The sequence below is a fragment of the Mixophyes fleayi genome, chromosome 6 (assembly GCF_038048845.1).
Source record: "Mixophyes fleayi isolate aMixFle1 chromosome 6, aMixFle1.hap1, whole genome shotgun sequence".
Classification (NCBI taxonomy): Eukaryota; Metazoa; Chordata; class Amphibia; order Anura; family Limnodynastidae; genus Mixophyes; species Mixophyes fleayi.
Genome location: NC_134407.1, coordinates 33,377,075 through 33,389,059, shown reverse-complemented (window position 1 = coordinate 33,389,059; position 11,985 = coordinate 33,377,075). Strand labels below are relative to the sequence as shown.

Here is an 11,985-nt window from a genome sequence, read left to right as displayed (position 1 = left end):
TTGATATTGAGTATGCCTAAAAGGAATTTTTGTGCACAGATTACTATGACAATACAAGATATGGTTGCATATTACTTTGCATTTGTACTGTAAAGTATAATGTGATCCTATATATATATATATATATATATATATATATATATATATATATATATATATACAAGCGGTTTGGACTCCAGGGGGTAAATGTTTCATACCCCGGTTTTCTCAACTCGCGGGAGATCAGCGTGTTCACAGCTTAAATTTAAAGGCGGCGCTGCCTTGTAAAGGGAAGTTTCCCTTTACAAGGCAGCGCCGCTTTAAATTTAAGTTGCTAAGACGCTGATCTCCCGCGAGTTGAGAAAACCGGAGTATGAAACATTTACCCCCAGGTCCTTTCTAATGTCAATACAAATAAATATATGCCTTAACAGAGATGACTACATGTCCCATGAGGCCAGAGTTCAATTTCCTGTGTACGTTATCGCGTGAGTTCAGGGAAAGAGCGCGGATTCTGGTTTCCTTCTTGGATGAAGACGTTTGTTTTGTTAAAGCTGATTTTTAGGCCACACTTATCACCTCCTGAGGAAGTCCTGTTTGAGGACGAAACGCGTAGAGGCTTCTTTCCAACTGTTCCTGTGTATTTGGGTCACCACATCATTAGTCGCTCCTGTGCGGAAGACTGTGGGAGGTTCCTGCTGTACCTGAGGACATGGTATATCTGATACCTGAATTTCAGATAAGCTTGCATTATTATTACTCTTTGTGAGTGTGCATTTTATATGTTAAAATCCTGATTAAATACTGTTACCTTGAAATACTACACCATATAGTGTATTATCTCCTTTTTTTCTTACCCATTGAGTGGAAGAGAGATATGTTTACAGTATGCTGATGTTTTTGACTGGAGACCAGACTTGCAGTTGCTGAGTATGCTGACCACATAATATTGAAAGTGAAGTGGTTGTTAAGCTGTGTTCCAGTCTTTGGATTAATCATACAGATAAGCGATATAATTTCCTTTGGGTGTGTAATACTATGGTGATGGGCTATCACTAACACACTGCTTCTACTAATCCTATGCCTATATCATTCTGTCTTTTATATGTGCAAACTGGACTCATACCCTTGGTCCTATAAGACCGTCCAGCAAACGTGGAACTTTGATTCATTGACTATATCATTATTTCCCCACTGAACCTGGGATAAATTCCTAGTAACACACCATTGTGCGCCGTATCCTTGTTTGACTTTCCATTTGACTCTGGACTTACCCACCTATTATAAGGAAGGCTGCCTCCATATGTGGAAGAGGTGTATGTGTGGACTTTCTCTATACTAACTTTATACAATACTGCTGTGAGCGCCATTGTTCATTACGTTTTTGGATATATATATATATATATATATATATATATATATATATATATATATAAATAAATATATATTTATTTGTATTGACATTAGAAAGGACCTGGAGTCCAGACAGCTTGTCATTCTTAACACAAGCTATAACTAATAAATTGACATGATTACGTGCCAATGTGATGCTTTTTTTATATACATATCCTCATGCAAACACAAATTTCCAACATCCTGCAATCACCATAGTGATCTTGTGCATACACACATTATATTGAAGGATTGCATTCACAAGTTTTTTTTATATTTTATTTAGCAAGTGTGAATTACAAACAGGGGTGGCAAACAGCAGAATGTAAGCCAGGCATAATCACAGTGAAATAAGTAATTAAGCAAATACACAAACTGGAAGATAAAGTGTTCTAGATGTTACATAGTAAAGGAATTTTTACTATATATGTTTTGTGTGCTCAAATTAAGTATTTTTTCTAAGGCAATAGGTTATAATACTGCCCCTCCTGAGATATAAAGAGCGGTTATAAAAAGTATTCGTCCCATTTGGCATTTTTCATTTTTCATATACTATGGAATGAAAATGGCTTTATTCCTTAATTCTGACAAACTGTAGAGAAAATGTCATTTGAGTTGTCCTTCTGCCAACCTGTCCCATAGACGGTCTCTTCTATCTCCTAACCAATGCCCTTCTAGTACATTGCTCACTTTTGCAGGGTAGACTGTTCCTATTCACAGTTATTTATTATTCACAATGGTTTAGGGCCACCATAGGGGGGAAAGGTCAAATGCATACTGAGAAAAACACATATCACAAATATTATACAGATAATATTTATTATAGGATGCCAGGTTCAGGTCTGTCAAATCTTCTTGTACAATATCACAGAAGGGTAAGACACAATATAACTATTATCTGCTACCTGGTGTTGGACCCTCCCATGTCTGCTAACAGAACCTTTTGTCTCAGCCTTTGTTCTCTGCCCACTTGGGAATCACTGGTGTTTAATGAGAAAATGACACAGTGCAGATGTTGCCTTGTGATTTGGGCATTGAAAGAACAGGAATTGACCGGCCCTCAGGATTAAAGAGGAGGAGGCAGCAGAAGGATGTCTGACACATTATCCTGAGTGTCTGTCCCTTAACAAACCTCTTCAACCATCCTGTGCTTTAACAGTGAGATTAGCACATAGGACACAGTCCGTCATGAAATGGTTAAGTGAATGTAATACAATAGGCTAGGAATGCAGACACTTATTGTGGTACAAAAGAGTCAGCGCCTAATGCGAATATTCTTTTTACAATTTAACCTTTTACTGTTTATAGTTGGAAACTGTTTTTGTTTTTACAGCCACCAGTCCTGTATAGTGAGATCTTTTTCAGATTATACAACTAGAGGGTGAGTTAGAGTTGGACATAGAAGATGCCCTTTGGCATATACTGAAATACATATCTGCACACTTATGTTTCCATATCAGTATTATGATTACGATGCATCTTAAGATTTATGCAACCTTAAATATAGTGCATAGATGCATTTTGTGTTGTTTTGTGTTGTTGCAAGTTGCATGACACATATTGCATCACTTATCTAGTCTAGAATTAGATTGTTCGCTCCTCTGAGCAGAATCCCCTTAGATTGTTCGCTCCTCTGAGCAGGGTCTTCTCTCCTCCTGTCTTCTCCACTTTTAACTCTGCTCGCCAGCTTCCCTGCCTTCCTCCTCGAGGACCCTCTTCCCCCGTCCCCTCTCGCTCCCTCCTCGTCCCACTGGGGGTCTCCCTCTCATCCGTGCCCATCATCCTATGTGGTGTTGTTGGCAGACCTTCCCCTCTCCCCTCCCCCACCCCTCTAGCTGTGCCTTGAGCTCACTGAGTTACTGTGATTATTGTTTACTGTACTGTGCTGTCTCACCTCATATTGTAATTTCGTCTGTCCCTGTACGGCGCCGCGGACACCTAGTGGCGCCCTATAAAACAAAATTAATAATAATAATAGCAGCATAACTTACATTTGCCAAGTGGTGTTTCCAAACCTTTTTTTCCCAAAATACTGATGTCTCTGAAATTAAAGCCAAAGTGTGTCTCCATACCTCTGCTGTATTCCAGGTGACTGCCTGTTATTTGCCTCTCTAAGCAGGTGGGCGGTCAGCATAATCAGTATTTAAAATCGATTTAATACATTGGTGTTAAAAAGACTTTTAACATCAATTAATTTAAAGTTTATAGTCACACTATGAAAATGGATCAGGTTGGTGGATTTGAGACATTTGTTGTAGAGATCTGTAGAAGAGGAGATGGAAAACATTAAAAAATTAGAATGTTTTTTTTCTGCTTTTTTGTTATTTTTTTTATTTTGTAGATCTTACTATTATTTATTTTTTTTTACAACTTTATTGAAGTTTTCAAAGATAACAAGGCACATCTGTCATGGGTATTGTGTACATACATGAAGATAATGATTACACATAGAATAAGCAGCAGAGTCATTACCTCCAACAAAGTAATGTGGCCAGTGTGAATCTTGGATATTTAATAAAAGAACGCCTGTGAGCTAAAAAGATCCATAAACACAGCACATTCTTAATGCTTATTTCTTTGTTTCACATAAATTTCAACATTGCCAGCAGCCAATAGTGAAACTACAGGGGGTGCTATGTAGTGGGGGCACCCTGTCCTGCCCCCCCCCCCATTCCTCCCAGGCCCCTCACTCAGCTCTCTTCTGAGCTTCTTGTGGACCAATTTTTGACCCTAAGGTTACAGACCTTTATCTTAAGGGAATTCCTACCTCCAAATATTGTCCTAGATATTCATGACTATTAAATACTTTTTTTTAAAAAAAAAAAAAGCACCTATCAATAACCTTTTGTTCTTATATACTGTAGTTGGAAATGGTCACTCTAGTACTTTTGCATAGCATTCAATTCTTTACAAGATGTTGCATGTAAAAATGCAAATAGTGTGATTTAGTTTTGAATTTTGAAAATATTACAAACACATGCTGCTTTTCATATAGCATGCAAATACTTCTTACCTTTAATACTGAAATGTAGTAATTTTTTCACACATGCCTTACCCAAATATAAATCCTCACTCATACCTTAAAATAACCTCCCACTGAAATGCAGGGACAAATTGTCAGCTCTTGGGGTTCAATCTAATTGAAGGACTGTCCATCTCTTCTGCCTGCCCCAGGCATACATATTATCAGACGTACGTATGCTATGTACATTCATCCCATTTGTTTTTATAACTGGTATGCATTTAATATTTGTATGGAAATGTTTATTTAATTGCTTTTATTACCTGGAAGCATTGTACCTTTTTGTATATTAAATCTAACACTTAATAAGTGTTGAAGTGGAAATTTAGAAGTGCTGATATTGAACTTTATATTGAACAGCCGGGGCCCTGGGGGCCGCCTAGGTCCCTCGAAGGTTTATGGATTTTGATTAATTTTAGATGCATTTTAACACTATGTAGTATAATATAAAACATATTAAATGATGTGAGGCTATCCACCCTGTGTCCCCCTCCTCTACTGTATCCAATTACCATTCCTCTGTGTCCCTCCACCTCTCCCTCATGTCTCCTTTGTGTACTTATATTTTCCCTCATATCTCCATATCTCCATAATATTATAATAAAACTTTGCAAAATATCTCCCTTATATCTTCCATGTTACCCTTCATCTTTCCCTTATCTGTTTAGTTTCTCTAATCCTATGAGCCTCTATCTTCATTGCAGGTATCCCCCTCCCTCTCTCTCTGCTCTCACCTGTGCCTCACATCCTGCTTCGCTTGCCCCTCCCTTACTCCTTCATCTTATCTATCCCTGCTCCTATTATTCCCTTTTACTAATTAATTACACTTTTGCCCCTCCAAAATCGCACTGTGTCCTCATTTGTCACACTGTGCCCCCCCTTGATATCTCTCTCTCTCTCTGTGCCCCACTCCATATCTCTCTCTCTCTGCCCCCTTCCATATCTCTCTCTCTCTGTACCCCCTCCATATCTCTCTCTCTGTACCCCCTCCATATCTCTCTCTCTCTGTACCCCCTCCATATCTCTCTCTCTGTACCCCCTCCATATCTCTTTATCTCTCCCTCTCTCTCTGTGCCCACCTCCATCTCTCTCTCTCTGCCCCCTGCATATATCTCTCTCTCTCTCTCTGTGACCTCCTCCATATCTCCCTCTCTATGCCCCTCCCCCATATCTTTCTCTCTCTCTTTCTCTGTGCCCCCCTCCATATCTCTCTCTCTCTGTGCCCCCCCTCCATATCTTTCTCTCTCTCTCTGTGCCCCCTCCATCTCTCTCTCTCTCTCTTTCTCTCTCTCTCTCTCTGTGCCCCCTCCATCTCTCTCTCTCTCTCTCTGTGCCCTCTTCATATCTCTCTCTCTGTGCCCCCCCTCCATATCTTTCTCTCTCTCTCTGTGCCCCCTCCATCTCTCTCTCTCTCTCTCTCTCTCTCTGTGCCCCCTCCATCTCTCTCTCTCTGTGCCCCCTCCATCTCTCTCTCTCTCTCTCTCTCTCTCTCTCTCTGTGCCCCCCTCCATATCTTTCTCTCTCTCTCTCTCTGTGCCCCCTCCATCTCTCTCTCTCTCTCTCTCTCTCTCTCTCTCTCTCTCTCTCTCTCTCTCTCTGTGCCCCCCTCCATATCTTTCTCTCTCTCTCTGTGCCCCCTCCATCTCTCTCTCTCTCTTTCTCTCTCTCTCTGTGCCCCCTCCATCTCTCTCTCTCTCTCTCTCTCTCTGTGCCCTCTTCATATCTCTCTCTCTGTGCCCCCCTCCATATCTCTCTCTCTCTCTCTCTCTCTCTCTCTCTCTGTGCCCCCTCTATCTCTCTCTCTCTGTTATGGTTCAGATGCCTTAGTCAGTATTTACACAGGCTTACCTAGGGCGTGGAGTCTAACGGCCTTCCGGTCTTCACCAAGAACCACCGCAAGGTAGGATGGGTTTTGCTGCCGAAGAACCGCAGGTCACGGCCCCCAGGTTAGCCTACTGACGTAAGGGAGAAGGCTCTAAGTGATGGATAGTCAAACAGGCAATATGACAAGGTGATGCAAATACAGGCACTAACCGTGAATTCCAGGGTCTGGAGGTCTGACGCGGAAGCCGGCTAGATGCACGGTATCAGTTGTATGCCTTAGGAGATGAATCCAGAGGAGTAGAAACACAGCCGGGTCAGTACACAGGAGGTAATCAGATATACAGTGGCAGAGGGAAATCCAGAGAGTAGTCAAGAACACAGCTGAGTCGGTACATGGGATGGTCAGGTCACAGCCAGGTTGGTACACAGGAGTCTGGGGAAATATAGGAGTACACGGGGAGCAGGATCACAGGAGTCAGGTACACAGGGAAAGGAAGCCAGGAACAGGAAACACATTGCTCTGACACAGGTAGCGTGTCAGAGCAGAGTAGATATAGAGATTTGAATTCCCCGCCCAGGAGTCACATGACCTGATGCTGGGAGAACCTGGAAGTGCGGGGGCACCATCGGAGGACAGCGCTGAACTGCCGGAGCGGACACAGCTGCCAGACAACGCTGACAGCGCAGCGGAGCGGGGAACAGGTAAGTTCATGACACTCTCTCTCTCTCTCTGTGCCCCCCCCTCCATATCACTCTCTCTCAATCTCTGTGCTCTCATTAGTAATTCTGACCATCTCCGTTCTATACTTACCCTTTTATGACCTTTCTTTTTCTGCTGTTTTCTCCTCCTTTTCTTCTCTGTTTTTCATGTTCTTTTCCTCTGTGCTGCATCCGCCGGTTCTTCTGGTTCCCCTCTGCTCCCTGCTGCAGTCTCACTGACTGTTGGGCGTGAAGTCATCATGTCCCGATAGTCAGAATATAGGGGGGAGCAGAGAGGAGCCAGAAGAGCCGGCGGATGCAGCACAAGCGGGGATGACAGGCGGAATGGAGCGGCTCTCAGGCATGGCGCTCCCCTGCCTTGCCTGTCCCGCTTACCGCCGGCAAGGCTGAAGAAGTGGGGTGCAGAAGTGCTGGAATTTCATATCGGCACATACCGCCCCACTTAAAGCACTGGCTCTAAACTAATTCACAGCCTTAGTGCTGAAGATTGAGTGCTGGCATCGTGTGTAACCCCATACAGTAAACACTTCCAAGTCACAAGTGCGCAGAGTGCGGTTTGTGTCTGGTAAAGGTAGTTAGGAGATGTTTACTTACAAAATAGAGCTGATAAATTGTTTGAATAAATGGTAAGATATTAAACCAGTGAGTGGCTAGAGGGGGCTATCTCTGACACTGGACAAGGAGGTCTGTGAGCCGGGTGAGGGTAGTGCTAATTGTGGTAAGGTTCACATCCAATTTGGTTTCCATACGGGTAAGGGTAATGTTGCTTGTGCACAGATAACTGTCCATACGGGTGAGGACCATGCTCATGTCCAGGATCAAGTGCTTAATGCTGACTGACCCCTGCTTCATCTGTGGCTCTTCCACATCACAGGCCTTCTCCTCCAGGTCCTCCGGACCTGTATCTACATCATCACCTTTAAAAAATAGAAAAAAGAGCAATAACATACAAGTATTTGCATATATTAAAACAATGTGAAATGTCTTTTAATCAAATTGGTCAAACACAATTTGTTGTGTATGTGAAGTGAAATGTATAAGGCCGGATTTTCTCAACGGAATGAATACCGAGTTTTGACCATTAGAAATAATGCTGCTTTTCTTTTTATTTGTAGACTTTTGTGGAGTTGGTTAAAAATACACATTTTGAAATAGTTATGCTAGAATTTTACCCGAAAATGTACCTCACTTGGACGCGCCGAGCTACAGGTCTTGAGGGCATGATGGACCGTTGCATTCGCCCCATAGCTCGGTATGTTACCAATGCGGACAAGTTAAATGGTTACAGGGTTATCTGCAGCCGGCACTGCCTGGAATTTTACAGCAGGAGGACAATAGTCCAACTGCAGCCCCGGTGGTGTGATCTCCGGAGGAGGCAGTCCGAGCTCCTTGCGGATTTGAGGGCTGAGATCGCTAGCTGTAAATTCTCTATGAATTGCAATGCGTGTGAAAGACAACTTATGTAGCTCTCATATCTGGACCATTAGAAAGCCTTATTAAATGCTTTATTGGTCAAACTCTTTCCTGCTAGGTAAGAGTCATGTCCCTGAATCTGTATGTGATTAATATGAACCACCCAGGCCAAGCCCATATGAAAGTGGAGCAAAGGTGTATTACTTTGGCCAATGATGACCCATGTGTTGTATTGCATAATTCAAATTGCAACCTAACATACTCTTGATGGGCCTGAGCCAACTAAGAAAGCTATGAACCATGAAAAGAAATACATTTCTACCTTGACCAAACCATGTGGGATTGGAGGGGGAGGTAAAACGTTTGGACAGTTTTATATTTGGAGTAGTGCATATCCTAGATCAGGCCTGGCCAACCTGTGGCTCTCCAGGTGTTGTGAAACTACAAGCCCCAGCATGCCTTGCCAGGAGAAAGCCAGTCAATATCTGACAGGGCATGCTGGGACTGGCCCACTGGCCCATCTTGAGCAATTTCAGACTCTTGCGGTGCAGAAACTCTGAACCTGTTGAGAACTCAGTGGGAAGAGGTTATTGCTGTGGTTTTGTCGGGGGTTTGGCTCTTACTGGCTATTTTGCTAATATTTGGTGGGGGTCGGGGGAGTTTATTTCTCCTATGTGGAGCACTGTTTGCATTTACCCTGAGAGCACACTTGTCTTGTTTCCTAACCTGTGTAATTCCGTGAACTACGATTCTAACCCTGGTGTCCTCACATTTGTTCATGCTGGCGCTTGCAGTACTCCAAAAACTAGAATACCCATGGCTGACATGGGATGCTGGCATATCTATCCAGCATGTTCTGACACCCAGGAGCCACTGGGATCTGTAGTCCACCCAAAAAACGAAGACAATCAAAAACAAGTGTAAACCTCTTTTTTTATATACATGAAAACACTCCTACACAGTTCTCAATTAGCATCTTCATCCATGGAGTAATCTCAATATTAATAACCAACTAGATAATGCTGACCTAGATCTTAGGAGTTTCACTGCAAAGTGAGCTGAAGTGGCAAAGGAACTTTTATTCAACAAGATTGCCTCTACAAATACATAGCATACTATAGCATACTAATGGCCAGGAAATCACACTTACAGAAGTCATCTAGCACAGAATATTGACATTCATTCCATGTTGACTTTTGGGAGAACATAGAGCAGTGTTACAGGCGTTTTAAAACAAATGCACGATGCGCTCAGTATGTATGCCTTACTGACTCAAGCCCAGAGAGTGGACTGCTTATGTAACAGTGTCATTCATGATTATTTCTCTGTGACATACTTTACTTACAGTATTACATTGTTTTTTTTCTCCAGACACTGCTGATCTAAACAGTAATACAGGGGACAAGAGGTAGGTTGGAGAGCCCCAATGCCAAGCACAGGGGGAGCCTTGTGAATCAAGTCGTTTTAACATCAGCACTGCAGCAAAATGGACAGTTCCATCTGACCACCATAGTTCTCTGCTGAGGAATATCCATCTACCAAAAACAACTACAGCATATAAGACACTTGCCATATTCCAGCAAAGAAGTGATTAAATCACATTAGTGACCAAAGCTAATGCATTGCCCCCCAGATATTGATCGTGCCTCACAGTATAAAAGCTAGGTCGTAGGTGTCCCTCCCTCATCCTCTCTCCGAGATGAGTTTTGGCTCAGATCATTTCCTTTACTCTTCATACAGGAAGATTTTTGGAGACTCTCCCAGGTCAACCAGTCGTCATCCAGGACAACAATTTCTGGTGGCCTTAGGTCCCTGTCACTGTCCCGAAGCAATGTTTCCTCAGGGTCCTCTTATAGGAGGTCTGCCCGACCAGGTGGTTATTTGTCCAGAGAAAACAATGAGTTCAAAATCATCCGCACAAATGAAAAGGAACAACTCCAAGGTCTCAATGACCGTTTGAAATGTTCATTGAGAAGGTCCACAACCTGAAGCAACAGAACAAGGTGTTGGAGACGGAGCTTGTAGCCTTAAGGCAAAGGCAGTCTGAGCCCTCCAGGCTGGGAGAGCTCTACCAGTATGAGATTAAAGATCTTCAGTCTCAACTGGAGGACATGAACATAGAGGAATCCCAGCTCATCATCGAAAGGGACAGCTTAGAAGATGATCTTCATAAACTGAAGGTGAAATATGAAGATGAGATAAGGATGAGAGAAGAAACGGAGTATGCTTTAAAAGTGCACAAGAAAGATGTAGATGATGCCACCTTGGCTCATCTGGCCCTGGGGAAGAAGGTGGAATCTCTGTTAGATGAAGTCAATTTTCTGAGGAAAGTTCACGAACAAGAAGTAATCGAGTTGATGGATATGCTTTGAGCCTCCCAGGTCTCTGTGGAGATGGAGTTGGATAATCCTGACCTAACCTTAGCTCTGAAAGAGATCTGATCTCAGTACGAGAATCTATCTGCGAAACACTTGCATTCTGCTGATGAATGGTACAAGCCGAAATATGCCAATCTGAGTGAGCAGGCGTCTCGCAGCTCCGAAGTTATCAGAGCTAGCAGGGAGGAGATCAACGATTATAGGAGACAGCTTCAGTCCAAAACGATCGAGATCCAAAGTATTTGTGGTGCCAAAGAGTCTCTAGAAAGGCATTTCCCATTAATACTCATAACCATAGCTCACCAAGACGCTGGTCTCTGTCCATGGTGCTGAACAGCCCTCTATAGTACACAATATAAATATACAGTAATTTTGTGTAAGGTATCATGCATAATAACATTCCTATTTCAAATATCATTATATACACATATATTGTATTATTTATTTACATAATATCAATAATGTAGGCAGCCTTTGTAGAGCGGTGCATTCATTGGCTAAAATCCAGTGCCACATATTTGGCTCTTAAACATATAAACTGAATAGTGCAATGTTTATTAGATATTATTGTACACCAGCACTGTAAGAATATAAATTTCAAATACAATTACATACGTACAGCACAAATATTGAACTTGCTACCTTTCGCTTGCACACAGTGACCTACAATTATGGAACATGAATGTAATACATTATGTATGAGTATCGTTATGTAACAGATTAATTTAGGTGCTTTGTGGTACACTGAGAATTAAAGACCGTCTGGAGGAACGAGGAAGGGAGGGGGGTTAGAGAGTGACAATCTCCAGTCTAACAAAGACACTTCTTAGAGGTATCAGAGGATGTATCCAAAAGACACAAACTAGAAAGAGCAGGGAGCACGGATTACTGTCATAGGTTATTAAAACCATGAACTCTTAGTATGACCTTATTATGCTTTACTTTATTAAAAGAAGAATAGTAAATTAGGTCTATCTATCTATCTATCTATCTATCTATCTATCTATCTATCTATCTATCTATCTATCTATCTAAATTGGTGAATGCATAACAGCTTTAGAAAAAGCTAATTAAGATGAAATGTATATATTTGCGGTACCTTTATGTGCAAATATAAATAAACACATACAGCTTATGGAGTAAGCAGACAAATGAAAAAAGAAATATTGCATTTGAGTAAATGATTCATTAAAACAAATAGCTATGATCATATTCAAGTTGCAGACAACTGCAACATCGTTCTTTATGCATAAATAT

General features: G+C 42.0%; 1 pseudogene; it reads left to right on the top strand.

Moving 5' to 3' along the window:
• Positions 1 to 10,049: 10,049 nt before the first annotated feature.
• LOC142160599 (alpha-internexin-like) lies at positions 10,050 to 11,061 on the top strand (annotated as a pseudogene).
• The last annotated feature ends 924 nt before the right edge of the window (positions 11,062 to 11,985 follow it).